Genomic DNA, 22819 nt, shown 5'->3' on the forward strand with positions numbered 1-22819 from the left:
ATATAGTTAGGTCAATGAGATATACTATACTCGAAGTCTCTAAGTGTTACCTTAGCAGATTGTGTTACTTACGTATATCTTGATGACTCCTTCCTAATTAGAGGATGATTTCTATTGATAAATTGCCCAGAATATCAGTATATGCCATATTGACTTCATGGCGGTTACGGAACCTACCGTATCGGACTAAGAACTTATATATGGAGGATATCCATCTCTTGGATATAACTTATTTCTAGTAAATCCTTAATTATTAATTATCAAATCCTTATTAGTGTTCATGTATATTTTACCAACGCCATGGCTCAATGTTGACTAGAGAAACCAAGGAAAATATTATAATAGAGAACAAAAAAAATAAAAATCTAGAAATAAAAAGAATTAGGGTCACCTTTGGAATCCGTTTTAAAAAAAATAGAAAAAACACATAGGAAATGTTGAGGACATTACATAAAAACCGAGGAAGTTTAAACCTTTCCCCCATTGTAAACTTCTAGTTAAACTCTTAATGTTCCATGCAAAATTTATCATTAAACCCATTCATGTTTATCTCTTGATTTTTGGATTTTTTTTTTCTTCATTTCTCATAGTTTTCTATGAACTTTTTGTAGTTTTCATGATTGCAAAGTTATGTCGAGCAGATGGCGACAACAAAAGAGAAATGAATACTAACAAAAGAGTGGCATTTTTTTGGTCAAAGAGAGTCGAATTATATTATTTTTAGACCTTTTAAATTAATATTTTAAAAATAAACCCTTGGCCTCTAAATTTTTAAATCTAAACTTTTTGGACATGCCACGAGCTATGGCGTAGCTAAATGGGTTGCCACGCCCAGGATTGGGCAGCCACGCCAAGGTGCCAAGGTTTTGTCACTCCATGAGCCTGGCAGCCCATTTAGCCATGCCAATGACATGGACAAAAACGTTCGGATTTGGAAATTTTGTTGTCAAGGGTTTATTTTTAAAATATCAAATAACAAAGGTTTTTTAAAAATCAAGAGAATAGGTTCCAATGAGTGGCAAAAAGAAAATTAGGGTTCCAACGAGTGGCAGAACGAAAATTTTCTCTCATTTATTGAGTTGTTGTCCTTGTCCGATGGTGTCTAATCGGAACATTATTTCTAGATCAATTGATACAATATCATGTCGTGAGTAACTTACCCACAAAATAGTAATGTTGACAAAGACAAGCGAGGCTTGATCCCACCAGTCATGGACACAGTCGAATCATATCTTGGTTTGGAAGCCACGCTTTGGAAAGAATATATTGTGGAAACGTATGTCATTTCATCAAATGACATCACCTACCTCGTCACTCAGACCCATTGTCTAATAAACAAATTGAGCATTTCACAAATAAAAGATGACATGTTAGAGAGGCACCTGAAATTCCTGCATACATGTTATGAAGTGCTCCTTCTCCCTGCCTTCTGTACCATCTATCAGAACATTGGTAATCTGACTGCTACACTGAAGAGTATTCTTGTTATATATATACATGAACATAAACAGCAAAGCAAACAATTGACAGACTATATGATGTATTGTATATTGGTACAGGCAGTGAGATCTATGGACGCAACATACTTACAAGTTTAGTACAGCACAGCCACTGGCTAGAAAACATTACCCAAATGGAATATGCTGTGGAAGACTCATCTCTTTACAGGCCAGGAAAACATTATCAAAAAGACTAGTGGCTCAACTCGCAGTTTGGCTTCCTGTTCCTTCTACCCACATGAGATCTAGCATCAACAACACTACAACTCAGATAGCATGGTAATTCTTGCACAGTTGAAATCTTATAGAATCATAACTCATCAGATTGACACAGCAAGATCCTTCAACTGAACCCATCCAAATGCGCATCTATCTCGGATTTTCTGAATCTCCATCAGCGCCAAGTTAATGGTTTGGCCTACTGCTGCAAACTCTTTCTCAAAAGGGAGCCTTGCGTTCTGGTCCAGCTACATCCACAACAGTAATCATCACATCAGCTATGGCATGCGAGGATTAGAAAGTCAAAAGAAACTAGGTGGTTAGGAACCTTCTCAAGACACCGGGTTGCATCAAGTACATAGCAAAAGTAGGACAATTGCCTGTACAGATCCGCCTGTGTACTGTTAACACACAGGTTTAGCATTAGACACCAGTTGCCACTGCACCACTGCCCAAATGAGCATTTTGTAAGCTCAAGCGCATATTAACAAACCTGTCTTACTAGGCGACCATTGCAGCGTGGGTAGTTAGGGCAGATGGTTCCTCTCTCGTAATCCCCCAAAACTCAAGGTTTACGCTGTGAGTCGAGTATTTGCAACCCTCGTCATCACACTGGCAAAAAAGCACAGCCAACAGATCAAGGATAATAATAAACAGTTTCTGTACAATATATAAGCATCCAAGTACCAGGGAATTGTCAAAACGGAGGTTCCAATATCATTAAACTATAATACTTACCATCAGCAAACCTTTATAATATAGGTTGATGAAATTATCAGCCTGTCTTTTCATCTACACATGGACGACAATATGTTCAGTTTTCCATCAACTTGAATGCTGTATCATACTATATTAATCCTAACTGATATTCACCTGATTGGCGAGCACAGGGGGAGAAATTATGGATTCGTCAACATTATCTGGACATCTTGGGCATCGTATGCTACGCCAGAAATTAGTAGTTGCATCTTTTCCTTCATTTGGATCCGATACACTTGCAGTACTAGCACTAGTAATCAGACTAGATACAGGGGGGCAGTCGTAGGTACCGGAACAGCTTGGACATGATAAACGCAATGGCTCACAACCATGATATCTGTCATTATTACACAGATTATTTTAATGTAAGTTAAATATTACAAGAAAAAAATCGAAATGAATATATATATTAGAAATTTACCTCTCATCTTCATCATCCATTACAGATAGCAGCAGTTTCAATGTATCTTGATTGCTAGATTCAGTCAACCTCGATTGGACTGATCCACGTAATAAGAAGGATCAACAAACACCATAGCAAAAGAGAGAGAATAATTCAATCGTTAAGATATCCATGAATCGACACAAAATGTGCACCTTAGATGAATCAAGTCCCAGACATTCAGCTAGACGGGCTGGGCTAGTACCCTGAATGGAAGCACACAGCCGAGAAACAACAGGATGAATCTGCAAAAGCGATTTAGAATCAGAAATAATGTATATAATAAAGCATAAGGAAAGGCAACTGCACTTTTTTTCAGAAAGGTAAAACAGATTGCAATGGGGAACCTGTTGTGACAAATAATAGTCAATGTCAATCATCCACTGGTCAGGGTCTCTTTTTAGCTCATCAGGATGTCTAGCTCTTTGAGCTATTCCCACAGAACGTGTATTATCTGAATCCTGTTCAGAACGGGCAAATACAGTTTTAGATCAGACAAACTATTATTCAAACATAGCTAAACAAGGATATTTTTCAGGCAAGAAAATTCTTGGTAAAATTTCGTTTTTTCTGAAAATTGCGATTACAGGTAAACAAAAAGTTATTTCTATTGCAGACTACTCCCTCTGTTTATCCATATTCTTATGAAGCAATGTTACGATATGTTGGTTCGTCAAGGAAATCAAGAGTGCACTTAATTTTAATACTTCCACAATCTACCCCTACTTTAATGCTGTGGAATAGGTTGAGTGGTTGTTGAATGTCACTAGGGGCATGTGTGGTCACGCCTTACAGTGCTTTCTGGGCCTGTATGCATGGTGGGCTTGGACAGATATTGTGAAACGGGAGAGCACCAATCAGTGTCATATCACAAGGCTGACAATCACAACACGGTAAGAGTGTGGATTACCTACTGTGCTCCTCTTTTATATTTTATTTATTACCACAGTAGGGGCTTCCCCTACTGTATTCCCCTCAAATAAAAAAGAATGTGGATTACCAAATAATGAATTAGTCGGCATGCAAAAGAATAAAGAAAAATTGTAATACCTGCTGGGAGTAAATTACATAAGGGACTGTGTCACCTGCGGAGCAACAAGAGTAATCATTTTGCCTCAGTCTCAAAGCAACCTGAGGAACCCAACATCATCAATTTTATACAGTTATCAGATCATCAGTTTCCTGGTTTGCCCCACAAATCAAGACTTAAAAATGAAAAAGGCAACTCTTGCCTGGACATGAGGCTGATTGTTAGCATCTGGATAATCTTCTGGTGCTTTTGTTAAGCTCTTTGTAATAACATATTTTTCAAGCTCTATTTGACCACTTCTCATTTGCTCTTGCACCTGCGCACAATCTCATTCAGTAGATCATAATATAATAAAAGAAATATAAAACAAATCCTTTGTTTTTAGTCAGATTTATTGCAGAGCACCAGTAGCTCCCCAATGAATTAAAAAAAGGTGGTAGGCTCCTAACCTGGACAAGAGAACTATCTATTGACTCAACAACATCATCACATGTCCTGTAGAAAGGCAGTTTTCACAAAGATGAGACGAGAAAACATCATGAGAGAAATTAAATAGAAACTTAACGCTTACCCTCCAGACAAAATTTGATTTAGGCAAAAATCTCCAATTTCTTTTGACAGCAAACTCCAATCACGTCTGACCATATCAAGCCCCTTGCGTTCAATGTTCTGCATCAAACATGTTAAAATAATTCTTCCAGTTTCACAAGACAGCATATAAATTCACAATAAGCACATACCTCTCGTAAGCTGCCATCTAGTGCCACTTTAATAGCAGCATATTTCTTCTTTTTAAGAAGTAACATTCTTTTGTATATACCATCAAGATCAATCTCCAGACAACGGTACCTTTTGTTCACCTGCATCAAAGCATTCTTGGTAAGATTATCTTTCTTCAGTTTGCACATATTATACTTCAGAGAATATTAAACACTGATTTTTCCGAACTGCTAAACATTAACATATGTGCTTGCAGCATTAAGTTCTCACATGCCAGGTCTTACCTCCTGAATGACCTTTCCTGCAATTGCTTTTGCCCTGGAGATGTCATCAAGTCCAGTATGTATCATAATGGAGTCCGTGTCACCATAAATAACCTGTCCAGTCCAATGAAAATAAATACCAATACAACCAATTTATTAAAAAAGCAAACTGTCGAATCTTTTATGACTGGATATTCAGGAGGCATCTTCACCACTTTTAATTACACAGTGGACATGAATAAAGATAGAATCAAGAAATAACTTCAAAGAGAGAACACTCAGGAATATATGGCTGTTTAGCTTCAGCAAGTGTATGCAGTGGCATGCTGGAATTTGTACAAGGAGTGAGACATGTATTGTGACTAGTGAGATATGAACTTATCAGTGATTAGAAGGCCCAAAAGCTTATGATGCATACCCTTTGAGAAGAATATAAATTATACAGCAAGGGTGTTTTCTTATGGAAATTCATGTATTCATCATTGCATTCAATGGGTTCTAATATTGCAGGTGTTCGATATGTACACATAATCCGCATTGTCTTGTATAGTGAAAGATAATACATCACACAGGAAAACAGAACTTGAAATGTGTTAAATTCTACTCTCTAGAATCTACCAAGTTGTTCTTTGCCATGTCCCTTTAAAAGCAATTTCGATCTTTCAGAATGCTTATTTACGTAAGAGAAATTCATGATACATACCTCCAAGTTTAAATTATTCTGAACCAGATCAACAGTGTTTTGCAAGATCTCTCTTCCCTGAAAGAGGCATCGTAGGAGATATTTATCACAACACAACATAATCACAAGTTTGCCAATAACTTCTACGAGAGAGAAACTTGTTCTCACTTGCAGTGTAATAAGCTCAGCAAGAGGCTTCGCGTAAAACCTGGAATTGGAAAAGCCCAAGCAGCCGTACATGCTGGAGCATAAGCATTAAAAAATAAGTCAGAACTCATTAATCATACAGGAAGAATGCAAGCGGGTATACTTATCTTAGTTATAGACAATTCTTACCTATTTGCAGTGAGCTTCAATGCTTGCTGTTGAATATCAAACTGCTGCCTTTTAAGACCGGAAGCAGTCTTCAGCCACGATTTAACCATCTTTCTCCTCTCCACCAAACTCCTCGGCAACTGAGTTGTTAGCCATGATCGCAAACACATATAAAAGCAAGGAGAGAAAAATCATGAACGTATGCAAAAATAGTACAAAATACTGTTCACCCAAAAGTATTGACAACTCTCAATCCCAATGGCATATATGTAAACGATTACCTCAGGTAAAACACCAGTAGCCTTTGAAGCTGGTAAGTTAGGGACGTTGCCATCAGAAGAGCGCTCAACAGTGGTAAAGCAGATATGGTATTCCTTTGGAGAAAGAATGATAAAGCCAAGAGTAAATATAGAACAATATACTCATTATCTATTGAACTTAAACTTTATGGAGACCAAGCAAAAAGTTATAGAAGCTGTGAGTGTTGATCATTTACCTGAATTATTGAAGGGTAAAGGCTGTTGAAGTCTAGAAGTAGAACATACTTGTCATATAGACCCTTCTTAGGCTCCAAAACCAAGCCACCAGCATATGAAGGTCCTTTTCTCGCTTTACCTTGATCACCATGATGCACCTCATCATCAATGGAAGGATTGGGAGCACCATCATCAGCATTTGCACCCTCAGTATCAGCATTCATTTTTCGTTTTGTGGAGTTCAGCTCTTTATTGCGTGCAAACTTATCTGGTACAATAAATTTTTTTGCATGGAACGAATGCAACAGTAGATATTCTACCCTCTGAGCCCTAGCACCCTGCAGGCATTTCATGTGAGATATAATGTCAAGACTGCACTGCTACATAGTTAACTAGACAATATGTATGATAATAATGACAGTGTACCTGGAGTGTTTTCCCCCACAGGTTACCACTAATATTTGTCAGTTGGCGTGTAAGCGGGAGAACACTCAAATGAAACATGAGCTCCAAAGAAAGCCATGCATCAGTCTCACCATATTCAACCTAGTTGAGTGACAATTTGGCATTTCAGTTCATAACTTTGGAGTAAAATAAAAGGATGGCATTCTCTTGAAGAAAAGTAGCACAATGTCTAGTTTGAATGAAACTATACCAACAATTGTACTGTTAGTGGTCCTCCATTATCTAAAAAGCAATTGCACTGCTGGTTACCTCCTTCAGAAGGTCACGAGAGCATAAATAGGTATCACAGAGGAGACGGCCAGCAATACATGACATAATTCCTGGACTTGCCCCGGAACCATAGAGTGTGTTTCCTTTGGTAAGCCTGGGCATTATTGATCGCCTGAGACGACCAATCTTGGACCACATGCTGCTTGGCACTTTGCATGTCTAGCAGAAAAATGCAATTATTCTTAAATCATTGAATTAAAAAAACAATTGACAGTCAGCGATATAGTGTAAGTTCTCCTGAAACTACCTAGTACTAACCCTGAATATTAAATAATCAAAGGCCATTCAATTTTTACAAATATAAGAGTAGCGTACTACAGGATGAATCTAGGAATCAGCAGAACATATAATGATTGAAAAAAACCTGAGCACGGTGTAGAAGGACATCCAGGTCAAATCCTGAAATATTGTGTCCCACAAGTACGTCACAATCAAGTTTGCTAAGTTCAATCATCAAGCGATTTAACAATGCGCGTTCACTGGAAAGGGAGTAAAAGGATTAATCTATGCATTCTTGGACAGTGGATCTCGTTAAAATGAAAAGGTAATATATACAAGAAAAAGCAGCAGCCACCTGCTTTCTAGTGCCAGCACGTTGCTATCAGCCTTATGGTTCCTATCAGAAGCTTCCTTAGTTAGGCCTATAGGAAATATACTACCTTCAAGCTTGCGCATAGCAGTAAAATGGCTGAGCATTCCCCGCTTCTGCCAATCTTCAGGACGCATTGGACTATCGATCTGAAATTGACCCAAACGAGGTTTAGTTTGCACTACATGTGGGTTTCCTTCTTTTGATAACCTTACAGATATGTAGACCATTGCAATAGAACCTGGAAGTGTATCAGTTTGTCTAGAAAACAATTGTTTCACATAGGCACGGATAAACATTTATCTGGCACCTCATCGCCAAAGTAAGTAAAGCAAATGCTAGAAAAATATATTTCAACACACCAAATGAACAGCATACCTTCACCCGGTGACAGCATATGACAGATGCCGACACAATCTCATGCACATTGTGTTTCTCATTTATGATAGTTTTGAGATTAACTGCGGCAACTACAACAGGAGGAACTTCTGGAGATATACTTGTTGTCAAAACAGATATGTCCTTTGGACAATCAACTGTGACTTCAAACTTACACCAGCTGATCTGTGGTAGTGTCGAAAGGCATCACCGTCAATATAACACAACAAAAGAATCAGAAATGAGCTATTAGAATATTAACTAACTTGCTATAGAAATACAGGCACAGCCCAGAGTAACAGGATAGAGTGAAGGATATACCCGCTGAGTAGATGGGCGTGTCACAAATTTGGAAACCGACAGCCATGAAGGTCCCTTGATCTTCCTTTTGATGAGAAACAATTCAAGAGCACTGGAAAGATACAAAGATTAGCATCTATCAAGAAGAAAATAGGCATAACAAAAGACACATGAAACTATCGTCTATAGTGTGTGCCAAATAATGCAAATTATATGGATCAATACCTATTGTTTGTCCCAAGCAACGCATGGAAATGTTCACCTCTGAGGTCTGCTGGTAGAACAGGATCCTAAGAGGATATGTATAAGTAATCCAATTGCAGATTTGAAAGGTCAAGTGAGAGACATATGCACGTTACGGTTTACATGTTGTGAAAGCAACCAACAAGATAGAACGTCCTTTAGCCATGAATTGATGGGCTTACTTTTCAGTATTGGGCAAATAAAGTGAAACAATGCTGAGGGAACTCCATAAAAAAAGGCTAGGGAGCCCTCCAAAAGTAAGCAATTGTTACTACTTAAGGCCTGTTTCCTTAGGAACTAAATCCCGAATATTCCTAGAGCAATCCTGCTTTTCAAAACGCCCCCTTAATTATAAAACAAGAACGCTCTTACAATTTTAGACCGCAGAAGCAATTTTTAATTAAAAAATAGTTTAGGGTATTCGAACCTAAGAGATCTCATTTAAGTTTGACATGAACAATGAATATGTAAATGTCAATGCTAGATAATAAGCCAACACATGTTGTTTTCTTTCGCGGAATATTTGCATCAATTCATTCTTAGGTTGCTTTCACACTCCTACAAACATGGCAGCACATATCCCACAGTTCAAGTCAGTTGATGAGTAGACCCCGCAAATATTGAATCAGCATACAACTTCTAGAATTCACTTACTAGCTGTGAATGCTACAAGATTCGAAAACATAAATATGACTTGGATCATAGTCAATACAAAATCGTGACTTTTATACTTTCAGAAAATTTTAGGTGTACTTTATAGAAATGTCCAGTATTTGTATGCTACAACAACTTACATTGTTTACTACAAATCAACATAACTATGTTTCCCAATAACAAGGGATTGATCAACCAGCTATTCTAGATACTAGTCATACTTATGTATCTCAAACATTATCATTACCTTCCACTCCACGGCAGTTAAATATGCAACCACAGTAACTGTTATGGGCTGGGCCCTGGGCCCGAGATATAGTTTGTTAGTTAGTTTGTTATGGGCTGGAATTGCTACGTTGTACTGTAGCAGCCCGTACTGTGGCAGGCATTAGGGATAAGAACTGGGAGCAGATTAGATTAGTAGAGATAAGATTGTTAGGGAGATAAGATTTGTTAGTTAGAGTCACTCCTATATAAATATGAGGGCGTATCACCTATTGTAATCAAGTAAGAAGAAACTTAAAAAGCAGTCAAAGCCTCCGAGAGGAGGGCGACTAGCATGTTTCTTCCTGCTAACTCATCTACCCTAGCCAAACCATATCATTTGGTATCATAGACCTTTCATCCTGCGCCTCCATGGATCCTACCACTATGGAGTTCTACCTTCACGGGCTACACTATACCGAATTCCCTATGTAGCACTATTGTAATACCAAATGTTTGGAGGAAAAAAAATAAAAATAAAAGGAATTTGACTGCATTTTTTGACTTTTTGATCCGAGGCTCGTATGGACGATCGGAGACCGCGGTTGCGTTCATCTCATCGAGACGAACCCATTTTGCTATTCATATGTCTGTTCCGGGCACTTTGAGACCCGTAGCGAGCCCAATAAATTTAGACCGTTTGTTTTTTTTAAAAAAAAAATTAATTAAAAAAGAAGAAGAGATAAGTACTGAACCATCCACACTCTTCTCGTGCTGCCTCGCGTTTCTTTCTTTCTTTCTCTCTCTCTCTCCGTCGTGGTGCGTGTCGCCCGCGTGCCGCGGCGTGCTGCTGCCGCGCGCCTACGAGCCGCCGCCGCCGTACGTGCTGCGCGCCGCTGGCACTCGCCGCCGTGCGCTGCTGCTGCGTGCGCGCCGCTGTCGTGCGCCGTCGTCGCTGCCGCGAGCCGCCGTGTGCCTGCAAGCCGGGCCGCCGCCGTTGCTCTCTCTGTGTCGCTGCTAGCTGCTGCACAGAAGAAGCAAACAAGAACCGGCAAAGAAGAAAGCCAGGGAAGAAGAGAGAAAAGAAAAAAGGAGAAGAGAAAAGAAAAGAAAAGGAGAAGAAGAAAGAAGAAAGAAGAAAGAAAAGAGCCGGCCGGGAGAGAAGCCAGGAAGAAGAAGGAAGAAAGGAAAAAAAAAAAGAGAAAAGGAAAGAGAAAAGAAAAAAGGGGAAAAAAAAAAGAAGAAAAAAAAAAGGAAAAGTTGGAAATTTCGGGATTTCGTCGGATTCGTCGTCAATCTTTCGAAGGCGATTTCTCGGTGGTACTATTTCCGGACATTCTTGATCGAATTTTCTTCATCGTCGGTAAAGGCAAGTGAATGTATTGTATGACTATGCTTTAACCTAATATTGGGTTGCCTACATTCTTTAATTACAGTGCATTCATCTAATCTGAATGACTGATTCTGAGCTGGGTACTATGTTGTTTACGTTTCCAGAAGTTTACTCGATGATTGATTTATGAAGTGCAGTAAGCACGATATGCCATTATGCAGTTGTTCATTATTATTTTATGCAATGTTTAATTTCGAAGTCTCAAGCATATTCCGGGAGTTATGATAGTTATGCTTGAAGCACGTCATACATATACATCTCATGCATTGGAAGTTTGTCGCCGTCTTCTGGCCACGACCGTACCGGTACAGTACCGTATGTCACCCGAGGAGGGGTACGGTGCACACCCTTACGTTACCCGAGGAGGGGTAAGGGTGACGAGAGCATATTATGTGCATGGTTATGTCTTCTTAGGGTACGGTGCACACCCTTACGTTACCCGAGGAGGGGTAAGGGTGAGGAGAGCATATCATGTGCATGGTTATGTCTTTTTATGAAATTCAATGAATCATTCGCATCAAATCTTATTTCCTTTAGTTAGCTTGTATATAGATATATATGCGGCTCTGAAGGCTTATACCAACCGAATGTTAAAATTTTTAATGTTATCGTTGGCCTTGCTTAGTCATAATTGTTTCTCCTAGTGTTGGCGGTCTGTTTCATTACTAGTTTCTATTTAGAATTGTTAGCACATTCAACTGTGGCTAAATAGCTTTTTGTTAAAGTACCTTTCACTTGCTGAGATTTTTGAATCTCACCCGTGCTTTCTTTACAGGTATGTTTAGATGTTGACGTGCATTTTGGGGATGGATCTTGGTAGCTGCACACACTACCTCATCACCATGTTGATAGCTCAACCGGTGTTATAAATGGTGGTTTTGGTGGTCTGTCGTTTGCTTGGTTTATGTCGTGGTATGACGCTGGTAGCGTCGTGAAGGTTTCTATATATATATGCCGGTTATGTCATATACTGTCTGACTGTGATCTCTTTTGGTCAGTTATACCGTCCTATAGAAGAAATGCTGTCAAAATTTTCTGTTTTCATATAATTAGACTTAGTGGTAAAGTAGGGTGTTACAGCTTGGTATCAGAGCCTAGGCTTTAGGTCCTAGGTAATTGAATGATGAACCTGACACACTTGCACAAATAGAATGGGTATGGGATGCATTGCATTGCATACGTCTTGCTTATCTTTGTTTGCTTATGTTCACTATCTCAAATAAGTATTATTGAAGTTACTTGTTTGATAATCCACATATTGTTTAGTGTTTTATCATTGATCTATATTGTTAAGTTGTTGGAGTCAATTTCGTTGGAACGGTGGAATTGTCAGGGCGTTAAAATGGTTACCTTGGTCATTAGAACCTGAGAAGCTTCAGAGGATCAATAGCATAACTATTGTATGGCACTGCAGATGGGTTAAGTGGAGGGCCCCCATGATGCCTTTTCTGCATTGTCAGGTGAGGTTGACCAAGAGTTAGGTTTGCGGTCCAACTATCCACATACAGAGCGAATATTTTGGGTACGAGATGGACTGGCCCCCATGTCGTTGACCCTAACTATTCGTTCTCGAAATGTCGGAGAAATGGATCGATGTGTGCCTTACCATATAAGATAAGGTGATAATGTTTTCAACCTAACCATTAGAATGGTGTAGGATTTCTTTTCCCCATGGAGTCGGGGCAATCTTTTTGCCGATTGTGTGAAAATGTGTTGACAGTGAGATCCTAATAGGGTTCTGGGAGTTTTTCTAATCTTTTGCTAGACTTGTACCCTAGTTGTTGATGTTTTGAGGATTAGTTAACTCCTCGTGTTTAAGTTGAAATGTTTACATACCTTATGTGTCAGTTTCTTTAATATCTGAGAATACTCTTTTATGGTTGGAATATCTATGCATGTTTTGAAATGATTATTTGAGGTAGTTATTTTGTTAAGTTAGCCTTTGTGGAAGAGTCCACTGGCTATGGGAGTTGGAGTCATCGATTGCGTTGCAGCGACTGATTCGCGTCATAGTGACGCTAGTGGAGTTGGTGTTGTTTAGAGGTTGTCGGAAAAATTGTGGCCTATAACATCATTATGAGGTGCTATGTTGGCGTGTCGTTATGGGAGTTGGTAGTTGAGTCTGATAAATTCTACTCGCCGAGTAGATTCCGAAGATAAGGGTTATTTGAATCTTTCCTGGCTAAGTAACCGGAGGTATCACTAGAGCCTGTTGTAGCAATTCTTCGAGTGGTTCTTGGTATGTGGTTTGCTTTGAGACTTTCTTTCTTAGATTTCATGAATTGAGTGGATCTGAAGAAGTGGCTAGATCCTGGCTTAAGATTTTCCCGCAATGGAGCAGGTTTGTGTTTGTTGCTCCAGTTTATTCTCTAAGCTGAAGTTTTAGCCAGGAAGTGTCTGGGTAGGTTTGCATACTGGAAGTTTGTTCCTATTGGGAGTAAATATCTGCTGTTACATAAAGCGATACTCTACGTACTTGGTCGCTAAGATGTCAATACGTGTTTTGAGAATAGCTTAAAATCGGTTTTATCTAAACTCTGGTTTGAGGGAAGAGCATTGTAAATAGTGGAGTTTATTCCAGAATTTAAGTGCTGAGATTAAAGTTATGTTTGGGAGCTAAGGGTTGCTCTCCTGTTTAAAGGAGTGTTGTGAAAGAGGATGAACCATTGGGGTGTATCTTTGTAGTTTTGTTGCTGTTTAGGAGAGGGTATGCCTTCTAAGGACCCGGAGAGAAGCATTGTATACTAACGCTCAACCCGTTGACGGTAAACTGGTGTTGCAAATGGTGTTTTCTAAACTAAATTGGAGTTGGATTAACAAGGTTGAGTTTGTAGAAGTCATATTTTCAACCCTCTTCATAAGCATTCCGCAGTGATTATCTTGTCGGCTAGATTAACTGATGTCTTTTCAACTTTCGAGGAGGATGTGTCTTTGCATGCAATTCTACTTTGAAGAAGTTGTGGTGTGGTTACCGATAGTATGACTGGCCTGGGAATGTGAGCAAGATGTGAAGTTCTTTAGTATGCCAGTTTGGCATGTTTCTGAACGTACCGGTCAACACAATTTATCTATTGGTCCAACTGCTTTTGAATGGAAGTGTTCTGGTATTCAAGTTGGAAAGTGCAAGTCTAAACTTGTACCATGAAGGATGAGTCGTCCGATGTTTGGAATGATTGAGTTAGGCAAGTGATTGTAATCTCCTGTTCACCCCTTCTAGACTTGGTGATATATCAGGATGAGAATAACCAACTGGAGGTTTATATCTTAACGTTGTGACTGTCTCTTGTGTAGATTTACCCGCACTCGTATTTTTGGAGTTAGTGATGTTGGTAGAAAAGGTGAAGTGTTGATGTTTCTTTAATCCTGAACCATAAAGGTTTTAAATTGATCCTCCCTGTGAAAGAGTTGAAGTTGAAGCGAAGAAGGTTTATATTCTTATTGGGGGTTTTGGCCTGAGTTTGTGGAGTTAGCCAAACAATATTTTTGGTGTGATTGCATCCACTAAAAAAGATGTTTCTAGACAACTAATGCCTTGGTTTTAGAACTAGTCGAAGAGAGTGTCTCATAATTGGCTGGTATAGTATTAACAGAAATGTTGTGTGTTCTTGGATTCGTTTTCCCTTGTAAAAGTGAGAAGGCAACGGAATGATAAAGACCATCCAATGTAACAGAGATTCAAGGTTTTCTTGGATTCGCTGGCCAGTATCGACATTTTATACAAGGTTTTCTTTTATTGCAAAGCCTATGATTAGACTTACCGAGAAGTGTGTCCCATTTGTATGGACTGATGAATGTGAGGTCAGTTTCAAAACATTAAAGAATAAGTTGGTGAACGCTCCTATTTTGGCTTTGCCCGAGAGTGGTAAGCGTTTCATAGTTTACACTGATGTTTCTCGAATTGGACTTGGCTGTGTCCTTATGCAAGAAGGTCGGGTAATTGCATATGCTTCTAGACAATTGAAAACTCATGAACAGAATTATCCCACTCATAATTTAGAATTGGCTGTAGTGGTTTTTGCCTTGAAGAGTTGGAGGCATTACCTGTATGGTGAGTCATGTGATATTTTCACTGATCATAAGAGTCTCAAGTACATTTTCACTCAAAGAGATCTGAATTTGAGACAACGAAGATGGTTAGAATTAATCGAAGACTATGATCTGACGATTCAGTATCATCCCAGAAAGGCAAATGTGGTTGCTGACGCCCTTAGTAGAACAGGTGTACCTAAAGCAATAATGTCTTTATATTCAGACTTGGATCGGATGGGGATATCTTTTTGTTTTGCTGGCACTGTGCAGATAGAAACTCAAATGATCATCCAATCTGCTATACCTGAACGTGTACGTGAAGCTCAACAGCATGATCATCTTCTTTTAGAAGTTCGAAAGAGAATTTCAGCAGGAGGATCAAAAGAGTTTAGTGTGGATGAGCATGGTGCAATACGTTTTAGAGGACGTCTCTGTGTACCACAGAAGACAGATGTGAAAATGGATATATTGAGAAAAGCTCACCGGACTCCTTATACAATTCATCCGGGGGGGAACCAAAATGTATCGAGATCTAAAGCAAAATTTTCGGTGGAAAAGGATGAAAGTGGATATTGCTAAGTATGTTGCAGCTTGTGGTTTCTGCCAACAGGTAAAGGCTGAGCATAAAAGACCTGCGGAATTAATGCAATCCTTAGAAATTCTAGAATGAAAATAGGAACATATCACTATGGACTTTGTTGTTGGGTTGCCTCGTTCACCTCGAGGCAGAGATGCTATTTGGGTTGTCGTGGATAGGCTTACAAAAATTTACACATTTCATTCCAATGAAGACAACCAGTTCGGCACATGATTTGGCTCCCTTGTATATCAGGGAAATAGTGAGGTTGCATGGTGTGCCAAAATCGATCATTTCAGATCGGGATTCCAAATTTGTATCCCAGTTTTAGCAGAGTTTGCTTATAATAATAGCTATTAAGCTAGTATTCGGATGGCTCCTTTTGAGGCCCTGTATGGCCGAAGGTGTGTTTCCCTTCTGTGTTGGGACTCTGTCGGAGAGAGATCACTACTTGGTCCAAATTTGGTCCAGCAAACCTCAGAGAAGTATACCAAATACGTCAGAATCTGTTGGCTGCTCAAAGTCAACAGAAGAGCTATGCAGATATCCGGAGACGAGACCTAGAATTTACAGTTGGTGACTATGTTCTTCACAGAGTGTCGCCAACCAAAGGTGTTGTACGTTTTGGTATCTCTGGGAAGCTTAACCCGAGATACATTGGTCCTTTTCTAATCACAGACCGAGTAGGCAGTTTGGAATACCGTTTTGAGTTACCAGACTCAATGAGTGGATTACATAATTTCTTCTATGTTTCTATGCTAAGAAAATATCTGAGAGACCCTGAGCATAAAATTGATGTGGAATCAATCATGATACAGAAAGATCTGACCGTAAAGTACCACCCGATACGTATTCTGGGCTCCTCGGAGCGAGTTATGAGGAGAAAGACTATCCAGTTTGTGAGAGTCCTTTGGACAAATCAAACAGAACGAGAAGCAACTTGGGAACTTGAAGAATAAATGCGCAAGAAGTATCCTGAGCTCTTTGAGACTGGTGAGTCATAAGTTTTGAAATATTTTTAATCTCTGTTCCATAGTTGCTATGGAAGCGGCAGAATTCGGGGACGAATTCCTTTAAGGAGGGGAGAATGTAATACCAAATGTTTGGAGGAAAAAAAATAAAAATAAAAGGAATTTGACTGCATTTTTTGACTTTTTGATCCGAGGCTCGTATGGACGATCGGAGACCGCGGTTGCGTTCATCTCATCGAGACGAACCCATTTTGCTATTCATATGTCCGTTCCGGGCACTTTGAGACCCGTAGCGAGCCCAATAAATTTAGACCGTTTGTTTTTTTTAAAAAAAAAATTAATTAAAAAAGAAGAAGAGATAAGTACTGAACCATCCACACTCTTCTCGTGCTGCCTCGCGTTTCTTTCTTTCTTTCTCTCTCTCTCTCCGTCGTGGTGCGTGTCGCCCGCGTGCCGCGGCGTGCTGCTGCCGCGCGCCTACGAGCCGCCGCCGCCGTACGTGCTGCGCGCCGCTGGCACTCGCCGCCGTGCGCTGCTGCTGCGTGCGCGCCGCTGTCGTGCGCCGTCGTCGCTGCCGCGAGCCGCCGTGTGCCTGCAAGCCGGGCCGCCGCCGTTGCTCTCTCTGTGTCGCTGCTAGCTGCTGCACAGAAGAAGCAAACAAGAACCGGCAAAGAAGAAAGCCAGGGAAGAAGAGAGAAAAGAAAAAAGGAGAAGAGAAAAGAAAAGAAAAGGAGAAGAAGAAAGAAGAAAGAAGAAAGAAAAGAGCCGGCCGGGAGAGAAGCCAGGAAGAAGAAGGAAGAAAGGAAAAAAAAAAGAGAAAAGGAAAGAGAAAAGAAAAAAGGGGAAAAAAAAAAAGAAGAAAAAAAAAAGGAAAAGTTGGAAATTTCGGGATTTCGTCGGATTCGTCGTCAATCTTTCGAAGGCGATTTCTCGGTGGTACTATTTCCGGACGTTCTTGATCGAATTTTCTTCATCGTCGGTAAAGGCAAGTGAATGTATTGTATGACTATGCTTTAACCTAATATTGGGTTGCCTACATTCTTTAATTACAGTGCATTCATCTAATCTGAATGACTGATTCTGAGCTGGGTACTATGTTGTTTACGTTTCCAGAAGTTTACTCGATGATTGATTTATGAAGTGCAGTAAGCACGATATGCCATTATGCAGTTGTTCATTATTATTTTATGCAATGTTTAATTTCGAAGTCTCAAGCATATTCCGGGAGTTATGATAGTTATGCTTGAAGCACGTCATACATATACATCTCATGCATTGGAAGTTTGTCGCCGTCTTCTGGCCACGACCGTACCGGTACAGTACCGTATGTCACCCGAGGAGGGGTACGGTGCACACCCTTACGTTACCCGAGGAGGGGTAAGGGTGACGAGAGCATATTATGTGCATGGTTATGTCTTCTTAGGGTACGGTGCACACCCTTACGTTACCCGAGGAGGGGTAAGGGTGAGGAGAGCATATCATGTGCATGGTTATGTCTTTTTATGAAATTCAATGAATCATTCGCATCAAATCTTATTTCCTTTAGTTAGCTTGTATATAGATATATATGCGGCTCTGAAGGCTTATACCAACCGAATGTTAAAATTTTTAATGTTATCGTTGGCCTTGCTTAGTCATAATTGTTTCTCCTAGTGTTGGCGGTCTGTTTCATTACTAGTTTCTATTTAGAATTGTTAGCACATTCAACTGTGGCTAAATAGCTTTTTGTTAAAGTACCTTTCACTTGCTGAGATTTTTGAATCTCACCCGTGCTTTCTTTACAGGTATGTTTAGATGTTGACGTGCATTTTGGGGATGGATCTTGGTAGCTGCACACACTACCTCATCACCATGTTGATAGCTCAACCGGTGTTATAAATGGTGGTTTTGGTGGTCTGTCGTTTGCTTGGTTTATGTCGTGGTATGACGCTGGTAGCGTCGTGAAGGTTTCTATATATATATGCCGGTTATGTCATATACTGTCTGACTGTGATCTCTTTTGGTCAGTTATACCGTCCTATAGAAGAAATGCTGTCAAAATTTTCTGTTTTCATATAATTAGGCTTAGTGGTAAAGTAGGGTGTTACAACTATGTCGATTGGTCCTTCAGTGAGGAACAATTGGTGGAGGACACGGTGGACCTCAACCTCGACGACCTTTTCTCCCGCGTGGAGCAAACGGTGGCCTTGGTGCCTATTGTCCGCCTTCTGCAGCCTTCCGCTCACATACACTCCTTTGTCACAGATCGCGTCCTCGTCTCCACCCGATCCGCTTGTGTCACCGCCCAGATTGGGCCTCCTGCTCAACACTTGTCCTCCGCCCGACGCTCCGCCCTACCAGATTACCCATCCCGGTCATATTCTACGCCGGGAGTTTAAACAAAAGAAAAATATGCAACTCATTTATTAACTCATGTTATTTTAACTTTGTCATGTCTACCATTATTTTTCCTACACAAATAATTGTTTAAGTAAACTAATAAAAGTGGTTTCACTAATTTTAGGGGTGTTATGGATTAGTTATGAATTAATCTATCTGCAACACATTTACTCAATCCTGCACGTTACAATAACTATTTCAAGATTTCATGTATTTTTAGAAGATAGAGGATCGTGTAAGAAGACTAAAAAAATTGGTTTCATGATTTTTAGATCAGTAAATAATTAACTATGCATTTAACTCGAATTAATAAATGAGCTGCACGTTTTTCTTTTTTTTCAAAACTTCCTCTCCATGAAATATGATGCAAAGGATATTATTTTTGAAAAAAAAATTCACAAAAGATCTTAAAATTGTCTCTAGTTTTTTTTAGATTTTTTTATGGGGGTGTTTTTGCAACAAAACCAAACATTTGAGGGTTTTTTTGCAACAAAACAACTTTTAAGAGGGAAAGTCAAAATCCAAGTGACTTTTTAGGGATTTGCATTTTTCCCTTGTAATCAAGCAAGAAGAAACTTAAAGAGCAGTCAGAGCCTCCGAAAGAAAGACGACTAGCCTGTTTCTTCATACTAACCCATCTACCCTAGCCAAACCATATCAGTAACATTTATACAAACACAAAGACCTGGACCTCTTGGAGTCTATTAGAAACTAGGTAAGTATGATAGCAGCCAAAGATGTAACAGCAAGAAACATACCTTGTATGGATAATTGATTTTCAGGACATACTGCTCTCCATTTGTTAAATCAGTCCTCTCAAATGCATAGTTCCTCTAAGGCATGCCAGATATGATCAATTAGCTCGGTAAAGGGGAAAATGAAAGAGCCTGTGTGTATATGTGTTTGCGTGTTACGCCTACTAACCTTGACTGGAGTCATTACAAAATTTGACACGTTGAGGTCTGACAATTTGTCGGCTACTTCACTCTTTAATCCCGATGCCAACTCCTGGTAACAGAAGACGTGTTATGCATATTAGATAGTACTGGTATGAAGAAAATCAAGTTTATTTTCAACATAAACAATCATTCTCACATGTAGAGTTGCTCGAAGTGATGGCAAAATATCAGAATTTGTTGACTTCCTTTCTATCCCTGATATGGAGTCCCTTGAGAACACTGAACTTTTCGGAATAGCATATATGCATCTTTGAATATTTTTTACAATGACACAGCAACTATGGAATCGCTTGCCAACTTCAACCTAGAAAAAGAAAAACAGCTTGTCAGAAGAAAAAAAGCAATAGCCGCATCTAGAGATGAAAGCATGCCTAATCTCAGGATAATAATTTGTGCAAAAATTATACAGCAGTGCAAGTATTTTGAGATCCTTGGCCAAAGCCACACTACATTTTCTTTCAGAACATTGACTAGTGACTAGTTTATGATAGTAATTATCATTGTAGTGTTATGGAATACTTCTTTTAGAAGGTTATGGAATACCATTGGGATTATGCAATTAAATGATTAATGATAAAATACATCAAGGATCATAACATATACGACATACCAATTATCCTACACAGTTAAATAATCACTTAAAATGGTGCTCTGGTTCCACCCCAGGCTTCACAGTGTAATTGATTAAAGAAAAGCTGTCTAGCAGACACCAGAATGTAAAAAATATGTATTCTTCGGAGTAATTTACCAGAATATTGTAATTGAAATTTGAGTGTAGGAATGCTATTTACCTTCCCAAACAAATACACTGTACCTGAATTAGCACCAAATGGTTCCTCATATGCATCCAATATGTAGAATGGCAGTGCTCCATCTTTCAGCTCAAACTCTGAGCTTTCATCAACATCGGTGTTACCATCAACAGCCACCCCTTCCTCATCTCCTGTATTCTCCCCATCCTCACATATCTTCATCCAACCTGCTGTTGCACTCGTCACATCACCATTTCTGCTCTCCTCCGCCTTAATCTTTGCATTGAGGCGGTGCACCTTCTCGGTCTTCACTTCCCCATTAGCCTCCTGCTTCAGTTCCTCCGAGCTCTTATTCTCAGTCACTAATTCAGCACTAGAACCTCAAGTGTCTTCCAATTTGGGTTCCATCTCAGCATCCGGCTTCAATTCCACGTCCATATCATTTGCATGGTCTGAATTCCCATCGGTCTCGAACCAATTGTCCGATCTGGCCATTATTTCAGCATCTACGACTACCTTCTCGGACTTGATGTGGGCAATTGGTGGAGGAGGAGGCTGCGGAGCACAAATCCTACAGACGCGCCGCCGCTACTCCTCGCGGTCGTTCTCGTCGGGGGCGAACTCGGCGATGACGTCGTCCACAATGCCGTCGGCGGCCAGCGACGAGCCCTTGGCGCGGTAGCTGCCAGGCTTCTTAAACACGGAGGAGGTGAACATAGAGGAGAGCCGCTGCCTCCCCATCATGGCGGCGGCGGCGGAGAGAGACGCTGCGGCGGCGGACTGTTGTGGCGGGCGCTTCGACTGGGGCGGGCGCGGCTGCTTCTGCTTGCGGGGCGCGCCATCCTCGCCGTCTGATCCCTCATCGGAGGAGAAGGGGAGGGCCCGGTGGCTCCAATCCTCCTCGCGGCCGTCCTCGACGTAGCCGAGCCCATCGTCGTCGACGATGAAGGCGCCCGCGTCCTTGCGGCGGCGAGCGACGAGGGCGGCGTACTCCTCCTCCGCAACGGTGTCGTAGATCGGGGCATCCATCTTCACCTGGACAGCGTCGGCCGCGCGGGTGCCGCCCCCGCGGATGGCACGGAGGCGCTCGAGCGCGGCGGAGCGTGCCGCCGCCTCGGCGCCCCTGGTGCGCGTGCGGCGGCCAGAGCCAGCGGCGTCGGCGGGTGCGTCCTCCATGGAGCCTCTCTCTCTCTCTCTCTCTCTCTCTGGCACACACGAATTCACCATGGTGTGCGGAGATCTAATGCAAATGTGTGCTGGTGCTGGTATCGTCGCAAAAAAAAAAAAAAAAAAAAAAAAAGGTGTGCTGGTGGATTTGGCGGGAAGGTGTTCGAGCATTTGGCGCGCAGAGTTTCAGGGGCGCGTGTGTACTGTGTAGTTCTAGGGTTTTCTATGGATCGGGTGCAGAGTAGAGAAAGGGAGCACGAGGATTTGCATGGGCTTTCGCTTGGATGCGAGGAAATGGGCCGCAGCCGAGGCGGGTCTCCATTGGCTCACAACAAACAGGCCATCTTCTTTCAGCTTTCTTCTATTGGGCTAAAATTTGTCCTCGCTTAAGGCCTGTTTGAAAAAATTACAAAAGTAGGCTATCCTCGTCCGTACGTCGTCAGGCGAGATCAAATTCTCACCTGATGAACGGATAACATCTTGTAGGCTCTATCTGTAAGGTAATAAAAAACCGGTAGATATACAGGGCCTACAAGGTCTCGTTTGTTCTATGGGCAAGACCTTGATTTCGCCTGCAGAACCTACGAGATCTTGCGCTAGTAGCACTACCAAACATATTGTCTATTGTTGAGGCGCGTACTTTTTGCATGCACTGTTCACTCAACCATGTTTGGTGTGTATGTTTGTGTGTTTCCATATTTTTCATTTAAACTCGATTTTATTTAGAGTACATGAGTGGTATAAAAAATTTAAACATTTTCATGAGCAAACTAGATCTAACTAGCAACTCATTTAATTGATTTGATTCAAAAAGTCTAAGGTATCGTTTGGCTTGTGGGAAATGAGGGCCGGGAAAGGGATATGAGGCTGGGATAGGATCAAAGACATGTTTGGTTAGTGGGAAAGGAAAAGGAAGAAGCCTTGGGAATGGGATATGATGGGCTCATATCCCACCCAATCAAACCCAGTGGGGGAGTTGGGTTTGGCCTGGGAAATGCGACTGGACATCAGGTGCCCTTCCATCGGAGCAGCAATGGAGATCCTGCCGCCATGAATCCCGCTTGGCAGCCGGTCCGCAGTAGCT

At 40.8% G+C, this 22819-nt stretch overlaps 2 long non-coding RNA genes and 1 pseudogene across 2 annotated transcripts; 2 read left to right on the top strand and 1 right to left on the bottom strand.

Moving 5' to 3' along the window:
- Positions 1-1470: 1470 nt before the first annotated feature.
- On the bottom strand, positions 1471-21805 carry LOC133925257 (DNA polymerase alpha catalytic subunit-like; annotated as a pseudogene).
- Positions 10835-12149, top strand: LOC133925250 (uncharacterized). Its single transcript, XR_009910922.1, has 2 exons — positions 10835-11037; positions 11677-12149. It is a non-coding gene; the product is annotated as an uncharacterized LOC133925250 (long non-coding RNA).
- On the top strand, positions 16865-18453 carry LOC133925266 (uncharacterized). Its single transcript, XR_009910923.1, has 2 exons — positions 16865-17623; positions 18263-18453. It is a non-coding gene; the product is annotated as an uncharacterized LOC133925266 (long non-coding RNA).
- Positions 21806-22819: the final 1014 nt, after the last annotated feature.

This window comes from Phragmites australis, chromosome 1 (assembly GCF_958298935.1).
Source record: "Phragmites australis chromosome 1, lpPhrAust1.1, whole genome shotgun sequence".
NCBI classification, from domain to species: domain Eukaryota; kingdom Viridiplantae; phylum Streptophyta; class Magnoliopsida; order Poales; family Poaceae; genus Phragmites; species Phragmites australis.